We start from the raw sequence: 14,066 nt of genomic DNA, 5'->3' as shown, positions 1-14,066 counted from the left end.
CCTGCTCTGGGACATGACGTGGATCCTGAGAACAGCTGAGTGGTGTAAAGTTACTGTGAACAAGAATGCGGTGAGCACAAGGGCCTACTGTTCTCCGAACTGTAGCTTGTGTGGATGCCGACCTTCTGCACCACTTCTGCCCGGTTGTAACGACACCATGGAGTGTGCTCTCTGTCTTGTCAGCCATTTATCAGGGGCATGGAGCAAGTAGACAGAGGCATTTCAGCCGTCTGAGGAAATCCATGCAAGAGAGACTCTTAAGCATTTTGACCCTGAAAACATTTCCGTTTTCAAACAGTTTTTATCTATAGGATTTATACCACTGCTCTCTGCTAGGATGTCTCATATTCCTTTACCTTGCTTGTCAAAGTGCAGCATTTATCAGATGTCATGACTCCTGTAATCTCCTGACCTGATGCATAAAGAGTTCTTTATCCTTCAGAGTTCTTCCATGTCTTCAGTAACACACTCCCTCCCTTAAAAATTTCAAGCTTTATGTAAGACATACTATAAAAACAAAGGAATTCCATTTAAGGGTCTATCTTGACCACCTCCATTATTCCAAAATGTAAATAAAATATGATTACATAAAAAAAATCTTGGAGAGAATATTATTCATAGGTTTTAAATAGTTTTTAAGTATTTGACTGTTTGTACAGCTTCACTATAGAGCTTGTCTTTTTTTTCTCCTCTTTCACTACCCTGACAGTTGTGGGGATGAAACACTAATTACCAGTCTGCTCCCTGCCCATGGATAGCCATACATGGAAATTTGTGAACATGGTGAAGACCTCTTCAAAAATACCGATAGTAAACACACAAGAAGTGGAGCAACAAGGTCTGGAATCAACACAAAACAAAAGATTTAAGCTGCTCTTTGTATATATATATATATATATACATATAGAGAGAGAGAGAGAGAGAGAGAGAGAGAGAGAGTTTCCGAATCTTTGAATTGAAAGATCAAAGTTCTTTCTAATATTTTAAAAAAAGATATTTTCTGAACATCTTAATGATTCTTAATGATACCGTTTGGCACAGTGTGGTGAGTCATGACCCAACCTTGCTTGGAAAGACTAATCCTTTAGTTGATGTCTGCCACCAGCTAATCTGCTGATTGTTTATTCTATAACCCTGTCTTTCTTTGTTTTTTTCCCAGACTTTCTCTGAGTGGGTTGCTGGCATCTGTTCTACATTAGCTTAAAATAAAGTTACTGAAACTAATTTTCTTTGTACACAAGTGAGACTTTTGAGTCTGTTAAAGGCTCAAACAAATGAATTAGACTTAATTATTAACAACTTTTTTAGGAATGGGATTTGTAGTTGAGATTTGCCAGCAGTGTGGCTGACAGAACTAAATACATCAGCTTCAATTGTTGTGCCTTCACTAAATAAAAGCAAAGCTTCCCTCTGAAGGCTCAGTTCTTGTCGGTAACAAATATCTGTTGCTCCAGGGGTTGTTGAAGGCTGGATTTCAGATGAAGCAGGGTGCATAACTCTGTGGTAGTACACAGTAAATCCACAGTGAACCCTCAGAATCTTAGTTTTATTGTTGGTTTTTTATCATTTTATTGAAGATCATCGTCCTCATGACTACAAAGCTGCTGATTCGAAAACCCCTCTGATTTCTATTTTTCTCCTGTCCTGCTTGTGTGCATGCACTACTGGGTGAGAGGTCAAGATAAGGGTCAGAGGTTACACTACCCTTATCGTCTGCTTTAAGAAACCCTGAGGTGATGAACATTCCCGATGAAGGTCTGGATTTATGTGAAGGTGGGTCAGGGATCATTTGCTGACAAGATTAGAATTTGGACTAAGAGGGCGGAGTTATCGAGAACCATTTACTGTTTACAAAAAAGATAGAAATCTGAATTATAATTAATTTATGTTGCAGCTTAAGTTTATTCAATGTCAAATTTTCCACTTTGCCCTGTCACTTCTCTCCTTTGTGTGTTTTCTGCTACCTGAGGCTAGTGTGACAGCACAGCACAGCAGGAGACGGGGGTCTCTGATGTTTGACTGACAGCCCAGCGATGATTGTGCAGAGAGCGGGTGAAGGGTGGAGGTCAGGGGGCAGGTTCCCATGGAGAAAGGGAGATCAGAGCTGGGTGGTGGTGGGTGTATATATATGTATATATATATATATATATATAGTCTTGTGAATAAATGGTTTGAAAAGTGTCTGACTTCATAATTTGTTATTTCTCAAAACTGAAAGGTTTTGTTTAGATTTACTTAGTTGATGCTCATCCTCAAAACAAAGATTCCAGAAGTTGTGTCCTCAGTGGTGATTTGTTTGGGCTCCATCGTTTTATGTGGCACATAGCCCACTTTTCAGAAAATGTAGATGCTGATTTTCTGTTTTTCTTTCCTTTTTTTAAAAAAAGAATTTTTAAAACAAACATTACAAACAACAATACTAAAACATGGGTGATGCAAGACAAAGAAGCCTCAAAACAAAGTAGAACATGAGGGAATAAAGACAAGAACCATCAGAGATGAAGTTTGAGTGTGAGGTGTAAAACATTGTTATACTCATTCATAGACTAATGTGAATAATATCAACATTCACCAAAAAAATAAACTTATTAACCTGACAAGTCAAGTCATACTAATAGTTACTTACTAATATTGATAATACTAATACTAATGAAAAATACTAATAAAATACTAATACTAATGAAGTCTCCATTTCACCCTTTCCAAGTCAAGTCTGAAAGACCAAGAAATCTCTCTAAGAGAACTGTTTGTAGTAATGATATAAAAGCAGATTAAAACTGTTGTTTGACTGCTAAAGACCTTTAGGAAGATTTATTAGACGCCGAGTGCACAGCCCCCACTTACACCCTTCACGGAAGCTATCAGAGGAAAACCTCACCTTCGTCCCCATCTATGTTTGCAGTATGTTTGCAATTAACATCTACAAAGCCTGACACGTTTTAGAAACAAGCTCTATTGACTTTAACTTATGTTAAAGTAAACTTTTATGGGTTCAGTGTGCAGGTTTGGAGGGGAAAAAAATCAATGCAAAACATGAGGAGTATTTCATTTACAGAGAAGAATGGATTCACTTAAATGTCAGAAAAGTCTTTAACCAGATAAGCTAATAATAAGATGAAGATGAAAAAAGGACGCCATCCGTAAAATAAATAAACACCTCAAAATTCACCTTAAAAGGCACAAAATGTAAGTTTTGTCTAAAGTGCAAAAACCTAAATGGTAAAAGTTCCAGCCTTAAAATAACAGAAACTCTGCAGATGGCTCTGAAGAGAAGAAGCAAGAATCTCACAGAGGCCCTCTGCAGGAAGAATGACAGTAAATCCTCCAAACAAGGAAAGGTATATACTGAGATGGCTCTAAAAGGTTTTGCAACTGTGACATTTAAGATGGTTTTATTAACTGGTTTAATTGGTCTCAAAGATAAAAGATGATAAGAAAAAGAAAGAAAAAAGATTTGTCCTCTTTGACTTAATCTGTTTTGTAAGAGCATCTTTGATATAAAGATTTTCATGAAAATTTTGAGTAATTTTAAGCATTTAGTGTGTCTGTGTTCCTGCTTACCTCTGAAAACAATGACACTAAAAACACTACCTTATTATGCAACACACAGAAAGGTGTGATGAGTTTGTTTTACCTCTACAGGGCCTGAAACTAGACACACTCAACGATTGCATTGTAATATAGATAAATAATTGCATGCAAACTAAAACTGAAAGGTTAAGAACCCCCCAGTGTTAATTCAGCACATCAAAGCCTTTTTTTTCTCTCTCTCTCTCGTTCAATTGAGGTCTAGACTCACAGCAGGTCATTCTATTCTCTCTACTCCCAAATTTTGGAAGTACTTGGTGATGATCCTGGCTCTGTGGGGGAGAGTGTTGTCATCCTGGAGGATAGAGTTAGCTCCCAGATTCTGGAGAAATGAACCCTGGCTCCAGAATCTCACTCCAATATGCTTTTCTATTAATTAAGTACCAGTCAGTTGCTGTTCACACATCCATGACTGGCACACATCTGGCAGCACATGAGTCTCAGAAGAGTGAATACCAATCGAAGAATACTGCAGGAGATTTTGGAATATTTTTGTAAGGCACTATTGAAATGTTTAGCTCTGCTGGTCATACCATAAAAGTGCAATCCTTACGAGTTACACCTCATTGTAAAGGTGACTAATCATACTTTCCTATCATGTATAACACAAAGGCAGAAATAATCCACCGAACAGATTTCCTTACTTTTTGTGCAGACTTTTAATTAGACAAAGTACTCAGATGAGAAGTGTTGGTCATTCTGTCTTTTTCTTTCTATCCATTTTTTTCTTTAATAAGTAACAGAAAGTTTGATTCTGTGTTACATTTACATTTGAAAACTATTTCAGTGAACCCATCGCCTATAGTCAAATAACATCTCCCTGCCAGTGAAACAGATCATCTTTAGACTGCAAAAACAAAACAAATCCATTAAAGAGAAGACATGAGCATTAGAAGAGGACAAAACAACAGGTTGATGCATTCTGGGGGAAAAATAACAAACTGGTAAGCTGTGTAACAAGAAAAGGCTTGAAGGCTTGATCCATAGTAGACAGCAGTGGTGGATGATCACAGCATCCTTTCCATTGCAAAGAAAAACACCTTTACATCACCGTGTTACCTGAGGAGCCCCCTTCAGGAGGTAGATGTGTCTGTCACAGAAAGAAGGCTTCACAACAGCAAATACACCGTATATTTCTTAGTCCAAGATTGCCATAAGATACAAATCATTCATGTGCTTCAAGAAAAGGCAAAAAACAAAGGCCAAAAATGGAATCATAAAATCCAGACCAGTACTGGAACAACATTGTGTGACAGATTAAACTTCGCTTAGCCACAAAAGGAGAAGAAGGCTCATGAAGTGAAACATGTACCCTGCCCAGTCTAGCCTAGTCTCGTTTGGCTGCTGCTGATATAGGCTCCAGTGACCCCCACAGCCTTGCTAAGGAATAAACTGATATAGACAATGGATGGATGAATGAGCTATTAAAAATGTTACTGTAAATTCTGAAATGTATCAGGATAAACTGTCTATTCAGATTAAACCAAATGTGGCAAAGCTGATTGGATGGCGTTTCACAGTACAGAAGGACAATGACCCAAGACTGAAGACAGAGCTGCAGTAAATACAGTGAATGAAAAATAATTTATTTATCCTAAAACTGTAGAATACCTTACCACTACATGTCCGTACCGCTCAGAGTATACAAGTGTTTAAATGTCTGTTAAAAATGCATTTGCTCTCTCTGGCATGCCACTGGCTGAATGTCTGCTCATGCTATTGTAAAGCACTTTAGCCAACTAAAAAAATTGCATTGACATTAACAGGGGGAAATTATAATGTTGTAGATTTTAATAGTAGATAAAAAAAACAATTAATTTGAAGAATATGTGCTTTGTTCTTGAGGGTGATGGCTTCTGGTAGGAATGATCTCTGGTACCTTTCTGTCTTGCATTGAACACTCTGTTGTTTCTTCACACTTTTGTGTAGAGGATGTGAAGAGTTGCCCATGATTTTCGGCAGCTTATGCAGCATTTTTTTCTCCATTATTATTATAATTATTCACAGCACAGAACCACCCTTCTTGATCAGTTTGTTCAATCTCTTTAAGTCTCTGGCTCTGATGCTGCTGCCCCAGCAGATGGCTGCAAAGCTGACTGCACTTTCCACAACAGACTTATAGAAGATATGCAACATCTTGGTGCAGAGCTTAAATTATATCAGCTTCTTTAAGAAGAGTGTGCTCTGTCCCTTTATGTCTCGGTGTTGCATTTCCAGTTTAAGCTGTTGTCCAGCTGAACTACAACTTGTACTCCTACAGCACATCCACCTCTTCTCCCAGGATGTAGACAGTGCTTTGTTTACTCTTGTTCCTCCTGAAGTCATCAGTCATCTCTTTTATTGTGTTTGTGTTCAAGATGAGGTGATTGTTACCACACCGTCTCACAAACTGGCTGACCAGTTCTCTGTACTCAGCTTCTCGTCCATCACTGATACACACCACAACTGCAGAGTCATCCGAATATTTCTGCAGATGGCAGGACTCAGAGCTGTATTTGAAGTCTGAGGTGTTCAGTGTGAAGAGAAAAGGTGAGAGTACAGTCCCTTGTGGTGCTCATGTGCTGCTGACTACCATCTCAGACACAAAATGTTTTAGTCTCAAACTGTGATCTGTTTGTTAGATAGTTATAGATCCAGGTGGTGGTGGAGGTATCCACCTGGTATTCATGGAGCTTCTCACATAACAGAGCAGCTGAATTGTATTATAACCACTTGAGAAAAAAATAAATAAATAAATAAAAACAAAAAAAAAAAAAACATGATCCTTAAAATGCTGCCTGATTGGTCAAGATGAGAGTGGGCTCTCTGAAGCAGGTAGATGATGGCATCTTCAGCCCTAAGCCCATTATGATATACAAACTGTAATGGGTCCTGATGAAAGGTGCTCACATGCTTACTGAGGTGAGCAAATAAGAGTCTCTCAAAGACTTTCATGATGCGAGACGTTAGGGCGACCGATCTGTAGTCATTTGGTTCGGATGGTTGGGATTTTTTAGCACAGCACAGGAACTTTATCTGCAGGCTGGTGTTGAAAATGTGCTGAAGAAACCAACACTGTTGTTCTATGCAGGTTTTCAGAACCCTGAAGCTGACACCATCTGGACCTGCAGCCTTGTTCTGGTTCAGTCTCTCCGGTTGCTTCTTCACCTGACTGCAGGAGACAGACAGGCTAGAGCTGGAGGCCGAGGAGGCCTCAGTAGATGTGAAGGGAGGTGAGGCTGTGTTAAGGTCCATGACTGAGCTGTTGGATGACAAGGTGGAGGTGTGACAGAAAGCTGTGGGGTCATGAAGGGTGTGTGGTCTGTTGGGCTGGAAGCAGGGGGTGAATTGAACCCACTGAAGAATATGTTCAACTCATTAACTCTGTCCAGACTTCCATCAGTCTGATCCCTCTTTAACTTGAAGCCGGTTAACTTTTTCATTTCTGACCACACACTCCTCACGTTGTGTTGCTGGAGCTGACTTTTTAACTTTTTCTTTTAGTTCTCCTTCCACTTATTTCTTTTTAAATTGTTTTGTATTGTCTTCAATAACTCCCTCCCTGAAGGCTTTCTTTTTTATGTTTAACTGCTTTTTTCGGTCACTGGTGATCCAGGGCTTGTTCATGCAGCCATGTCTCTCAGTGAAGCACATAATCCTGCAGTTCCTGTATTGTTTTTGAGACTTTGTTAGCACCTTGAGCTCATTCATTTTGTTAGCTTGTGATCTCACATTACCCATCAGAATGGTTGGAAGAAATGGTTTAAATGTCCACCATTTTTCTCTCTACCTGGCTAATGCCCTGCATCCTCTTTGCTTCCTCGTCAACTCATTTGGGATTTGGTGTGTTATTTCACTAATTATCTTGATTTTGGAGAGCTTCATTAGTTGGTCCTGCTGGTAAACAACTCTTCCATTGCCATGGAAACTCATCATAACAGTCTTGAAAGAGTCCACAAAGTAACACGAAGAAACCATTTGAGCAGAACAGCCTCTGTACCAGCGTGAAATAACCATAACAGAAAAATTAAAATTATTATTAATTAACTATCTCAAAATAAATAAATAAAAAAAATTTGGCTGTATTTTAAAAATCATGACAGTATGGTCAGACCTACTACAGTTTGCTGTGACATTCAAGAGTGAATAAAGGCCTAATAAAGCACAACAGGCCACTCTGATTATCTGCATGGGTTCCCAGCTTTATGCAGTCGTTCTCTATAAATGAATGTTGTGAATATGTTGTAAGTAACCATTTTAATTACTATTAATTTAATTTCTCCAGTTTCATTTGAGCCCTTGAAAATAGACTTCAACATACAGAAGAGACACAACTCTCTATATTGACTTATGATGCTGTAAAGAGAAGCCATGTCTCATAGGGCCACTGCTATTTAGTATTTCACAATGACATAAAAACAAGAAATAGCTTTTCTGGAGGTTGAGAATTGATTAGTGAGTGGGTTTATGAAGCTTGAGTGGGTTCCTGAGTAAAATAAATATTGGACTGTGGGAACTAATAGGTGATCACTTGCAGTACCACACAAATGCCACTAGATGTCACTCTACATCAACATTTCATGAGTTTCTAGGCTGGTTTCTGTCTGTCATCCTCTCGACACGCACATACACATACACGTGCACAAATGCATGCAAGCAGAGGCTGACATACGCTTTCAAACTATACAGCATAGATTCAGCCAATCAGAACTTTCTTCTGTTTTTAGGTCTGCTCCTCTCATTTCTTTCTTCACTGAGCTGGTGAGCAGCATGCATGCATCAGATCACGCCATCAGGGGTCGCTGATCCTGTCCGATCCCGCAAGGCTGCATGCCTCAGCATGAGTCTGGTATTCTACTACACACAGGCGATTATGTAATGTTTACTATTATGGACTGTATCTTTATCGAGGTAGTGTCATTTCCCTTTGCTTTACAAAAATAAAAAACTGAATGTGACTATGTAGTTATCATACATCAAAGTGATCACACGTGCGGAGTGTCTGTTTCACACGTGTCATTTCCTCGAAGATGCACATCTTTCAGTGAGTTCCCACCACACAGGTTCTTCATCACCGCTGCCTGCAAGTTGCAAACACGGGGTTAGCGGTTTACACCAGGCCACGCCCCCTCAGTCCAGCTGGTGGCAACACTCGTGATGACATCATCGCCGCGATCGCCCATTGGCCTCAAGACGAAGCACTCCTGTCCAATCGCCTGCCGGTAAAATGTCGTCAGCCAAGACGGGTCCCGTTCACTTTCAGTAGAGTAGGCGTGGCCAAGAGATCATCGACGTCAAATGCTTCGCCGTGATTGGCTGAGAGCTGTGAAAGTGAGCGTCTGTTGCTGAGAGAAAATGTGAGAGGGAGAATGGTTTGCAGGGGGCACCGGTACGTGTGCGGCGCCACATAAGTGTAGATTATCTCTCAAACTTAATTTCTCTCCCTGTCCGTGCTTTCACTCTGTTTGCAGAAAGGATTAAATGAAGTAAATCAATAAAGTCACTTTACTTTGCAGCAGTTTAGAGATGAGCTTCCAGAGTAACAACAATTGCATCGTGGTGGACTTATCCTGCTGCACCAAACTACTTGATAAAGCAGAGCAATTGATGCATTATCACAGTCTACTCAGGGAAGGCTCTTGCGCTGTCAATTATGGTAAACATGCTCCTTTTCAGAAAGGGAGGGGGCATTTGTGCCTTTCAATAGGCTCACAGTTATTTGCTCCCTCCTCTCGACCCGCCTTCATGCTGTTCCTATGGTTCCCAAAGCCCTTATTGGATACTGTAAAGTTTGGGACAGGACACCGGTCTGGTTCAGCATCCTCTCCGCCATTGGCTGGATCCCCCTGTCTGTCAACTGGACTTTGACAGTCCGCCACGCCCACTTATCTGTGGCACTGACGCTGATTGGCTACTGTATCTGTCAGCGACCTCTCATTGGTCGGCTCGCCCAGCTGTTAGTGGTTCATTCACCATTTTGTGACTGTAGTGGAAAAGAAGACCGATAGTTTTTTATATCCTTGTTTGAGTTTCTGCGGGGGAAAGACATGTTTTGCGGAGGAAAAGTAAAGTGTGAATCGGGTCCGCGCAATTCTCAAAGCCGACAGCTAAGGGATGTTACCAAGAGTTGTGCGAGCCTCCTCATCTGCAAAATAAAACTATAAATCTTTCTCCGGAGAGAGGAGCAGCTCTGTTTGGGTGAGTTGAAACTAACTTAGCCCAGGGTTCTAAAGCTCAACTGACAAGGATTTCCCATTTTCAGGAGCGGCGAATTAGCACGAGACAAGAACCAGTTGCCAACGGTCGTCGATTGTTCCGCTACCGTCCGAAGAAACGGAGTGACAAGGTTCGCGAGCCGAGGAAAAACATAGAGAAAGGGGAGGGGTGGGAGTGTAACAGCCTAAAAACTTTCTGAAATGTTTTACCGCAGTCCCGAAGACGACCTAGAAACATTTAAGCTTCCCTTGTTCGAGTTTTACAAAATAAAGAGGAGTATAGAGCACTTTTGTTTGACCTTAGTTTGCGAGTTTTTCGTGGTGCCGCGATAGCGTAGTAAAAAAAAAAAAACGACCTATTTGTAGCATTGCAGTTCAGATGTTTACTAACAGCCACGCAGGCTTAGTTGGTGTTTTTAAAATGGACGTGGGAGAAAATGGTCAGGAGAGCGAATAAACACCCCGTTTTCTTGTGGTCTGGTGTCATTCTGTGGGTATCTTCGCGTACTACGACTACTACACAACCACCACTACTACTAATGTTACTGAGCTGCTTACTAGAGCGAAACACGAAAAGATTCCCGGTTTTTCCAAGTTTTTTTTCTTTTATTATCACACAGTCAGTGTCCTAACTGGCAGCATAAAAGAAGATGATTCGTTGGAGTTCTTGCGTGTGTGCTTGAAGTGAGTATTTGCATGCCAAACATCGTTGAATGAGGAAGAAAAAGGGCCCGTGTAGTTTCAGCGTCACTTGAAACCCGTTGTTTGTGTTTGTCACCGAGCACCGTAAAGCACAGCAGACCGCCTGACTGCCTGGAGTCATAATACTCCTTTGACATTGTGTAGCGCCTCTTGTAGTACTCACAAAAAATCAGCGCAAAGGAGCCGGGGATGCATTCGGCGTTTTCTCGGCTTTTCCCTCGCCGACACTCCACTTTTCTGCTCTGCTATCCGTGCAATCAGTGTCGATGCACCTTTGACATCCCTGACAAGGCAGTTTTGAACATTTTTCTTATATTTCTGATTAGGTTTAAACGAAAAAGAAAACAAATTTCATGCTTGTTTTTGACATTTGGATATCAAGTGTCCCATCTGTCTTGCACATTCCCACTGTGGCATGCATTCCTCATTGTCCTCATTATTGCTCTTGTGTGGTCCTGATGGTGTCGGCATCTCTACGTGGCTTCTAAGCAGCTGGCCATTGATGTGGCATTGACAGATCTGCCATTTGGTCCCATACAGGAACAGTCACCTCTGATCCATGCTACAAACTCCAGATCAATAATGGGCAATGTGCACAAATGCCAGGCCTCAATTTTTCTTTTCTTTTTTATTCATATATCTGCAACAGTCCACAAAACAACTGCCAGTATTCTTCATACGTCACAAAAACTGTTCTCCATAACAAGCATGGTAATACACTTGTATACTATTGCACACACTTAACAGCTTGCCCTCTTGCTATGCCTAAAATACCTTAACATCATATTCTTTTATTCATGTCATGCTATCTGTGCAATCATCTCCCACTCACTCATGTGCACATAAACAAAACCCTGTGTGTGTAGCAGAAAGCATGTTCTTTTTGCTGTTTCATGTATGACTGTGTTCCCCGGTGACCCAGTTAAGGGCAAAGCCGCCCTGTCATGCCAAAGAGTGCTAGGGCCACAGCAGGCTTCACTATCGCAGCCGTCCTCCTCTTCATCTTCTTCATCTTCCTCTGTGCCACCACACTTTCTCCCTTCTCTATTGCTGTCCCCGTCACTGCAGCCCTGCGCCCATACAGACACCCATAAAACGCTTTCAGGAGAGGGATGAGCTGCAGTGTGCCTATGTACACTCTCTCACTGACATATGGTGCAAATGCAGCGTTAAACAAGGTAGACACAACCTGAGCACAGCTGTATGCACTCTTAAAACCTTTATAAGCAGTTCAAATGTTCCCACATCTCCCGCACAAACACACACACATGCATCCTTTGCTATGTTGTGGTAGGGCACAAGCTACGTTTTCTTCAACTGATTCAACTGACATTAAAGTAGAGGCATATTAAAGTGGCATAGATAAGTAATAAATACTGTGCAGCTGTGTGCGTATGTGTGTGTGTGTGTGTGCCTGGTGTCAACTCATCTACAAAAAATAAAATTACAGGTAAGCTTATCTTTAGATAAGAAATATTTTTAGTTTTAAAATTAAGGAAGAAAAATGCAAAGCATTTACTGTGATGTCCTGTAAATGTGAGCGTAGACAAGCGTTTACATGACACAATGAATGAGTGAGCGTGTGACAATATAAAAGTCCAAGGGACATTTTAGCAGCATATGCATGACTGCACTGTAAATTCCAGAGAGAGCATTAAGAGTGTGTGTAAAGTCCGGTGTTGCTGCGGAGTGGGGTTACATTACGTCCTCCTGTGTGTTTATTAGGTGAAATATCACCCTTTTGCTGTTTAAAAGGGGGAGTCCAGTCCGGCACCATGGAGATGCTGATTTTCTGTCTATTCATAATTTACAGAAGCTTCGGATCAGCCCAGCAAGTAGCTCCTTCTTGCTGCCTCTGATGATGGACGGTGTTTCAACTTTTTTATTTTTGTCCATCAATATTTTTTACACAATTAATGTGCAAAAGCAGCACTTACAAGAGAGTTCGTCTTTAGAACTGCTTCTGGCATTTTGAGCTGTTTTTTTAAAAAAAAAACAAAAAAAAACACAGAGTCAAAGGTCTGCAGTCATTTTGATTTCGGGGATGCTCGTTGAGCACACGGGGTGTGTGATGCCAGATCTTTCAGGAATGATTACAACATGTGAAATGTTTCAGTTCTATGCCATTTATTTTATTGTAACATGGGAATTTATGCATAAATTATTATTTTCTTTGTTCTGTAATTTAGTTTGAAATTGGTGTGTTTATTAGCAGTGGTGTTTTTGTCCAGGATTTCAAGTACGATTCCTCGGGTTAGAGGGTTATTTGTTTAGAAAACAATGTCTTTCAACTAGAAAAGTTACTAAAAAATAACAATTTATTTAACATTTAAATTTAAAGCCCCAAAGATTTTTTAGTCTCTCTGTGATAAATATATTGTTTTGAATTGGTTGAAAATCCATGTTCAGTTCTGAAACTGCTCTGCTATCTTCATGTTGTCCAGTAGTTCCACAGTTTGAGAATGGGAATATACCAGCATGCCTGCTACTGGCATATCACTCACAGCTAAGAGCATTTTGGGAGGCCACGAGGACAACCAAACACATTTTCCTAAGCTAAGATCAGATCCTTGCGAGTCATTTAGTCAACCAGTCAGCTAGGCATGTAGCTCTGACTCCTTCCTGGTTTTCCCAGTTTTTCTACAGTAACTTGCAGGACCTGCAGTCCCAGTCCAGGCCTCAGCGTCTGCTTTAATGAAGGGGTATTTGGTCTGGTATTGCACTCAGAGTTTTCTGTCTTCTTTTCTATGATTTCCTTGTATAAAATGATAAAACATATTTTTTTGTCTGACCTTTTTTTTCCCTTGGACACTAAAGAAAAAATTCTGCTTTTGCTGAAGAGCAGAGATCTCTGAAAACATTCTCATACACGTTAAATAAAACTTAAACCAGTTGCTTTTGGGGACAGTTTTATAAACCTACAAAGCTTAGAAATAGAGTTGTATTTTCAAATTTGTTCATCTGCAGGAAACATCACAATTTAACCTCCAGAGGGGAAAAGTACATACGTTGAACTACTGCACTGATATAATGTGTGTAAAATATTTGCTAAATTTACTGTATAAATGATCGTGTGTATGTTTCACCACAATGAATTGACAGTATCCATCAAAATAATGAAAATAGGGGTGAACTGAGCTTGTTAATGCAGTGAGGCGGCAATGGTTGTGTGAAAGACTCTGGTTGTTTATTAGTTATTCAGGTCCAAGGAGTGATGCCTTTTTGTACTACAGGAAGTGAAAATGGTTTGTTGCACGTTTATATTGTTGTCGTTAAACAGTTAATAACAAGGTCACCTAAATGTGTGTGTGTGACAAACTTTTCCAATGTCAGGATAGGAAGTGTGTTCTGCTGGAGTTTGCATGCAAGTGTTAATATCTGCATTTGTAGGAATTTAGGCATTTGCATGTGGATGAGTTTCTGAGCCTAATTGAGGGGAGCACATACGCACACGTTTGTGTGAGAGTGTGTAAGTGCTTGTGTGTGTTTGTGTGTGTCATTGCATTTAGCCTGTAATCTTGCATCACTGAGTGTGCCTGATCCTGTGCCAGCCTTTTAATTTCTCTCATTTTGGGTCTATCT

At 40.4% G+C, this 14,066-nt stretch overlaps 1 protein-coding gene across 1 annotated transcript in view; it reads left to right on the top strand.

Moving 5' to 3' along the window:
• Positions 1-9,577: 9,577 nt before the first annotated feature.
• cicb (capicua transcriptional repressor b) overlaps positions 9,578-14,066 on the top strand; it is a 36,633-nt gene continuing 32,144 nt past the window's right edge. Inside the window, 1 exon segment of the mRNA XM_041988006.1 lies at positions 9,578-9,765. The gene's annotated coding sequence lies outside the window, so the exon portion shown is untranslated.

The sequence above is a fragment of the Melanotaenia boesemani genome, chromosome 6 (genome assembly GCF_017639745.1).
Source record: "Melanotaenia boesemani isolate fMelBoe1 chromosome 6, fMelBoe1.pri, whole genome shotgun sequence".
In the NCBI taxonomy this organism is placed as follows: domain Eukaryota; kingdom Metazoa; phylum Chordata; class Actinopteri; order Atheriniformes; family Melanotaeniidae; genus Melanotaenia; species Melanotaenia boesemani.
The sequence above is the reverse complement of the archived record's forward strand: the minus strand, read 5'-3'. Positions and strand labels throughout refer to the sequence as shown.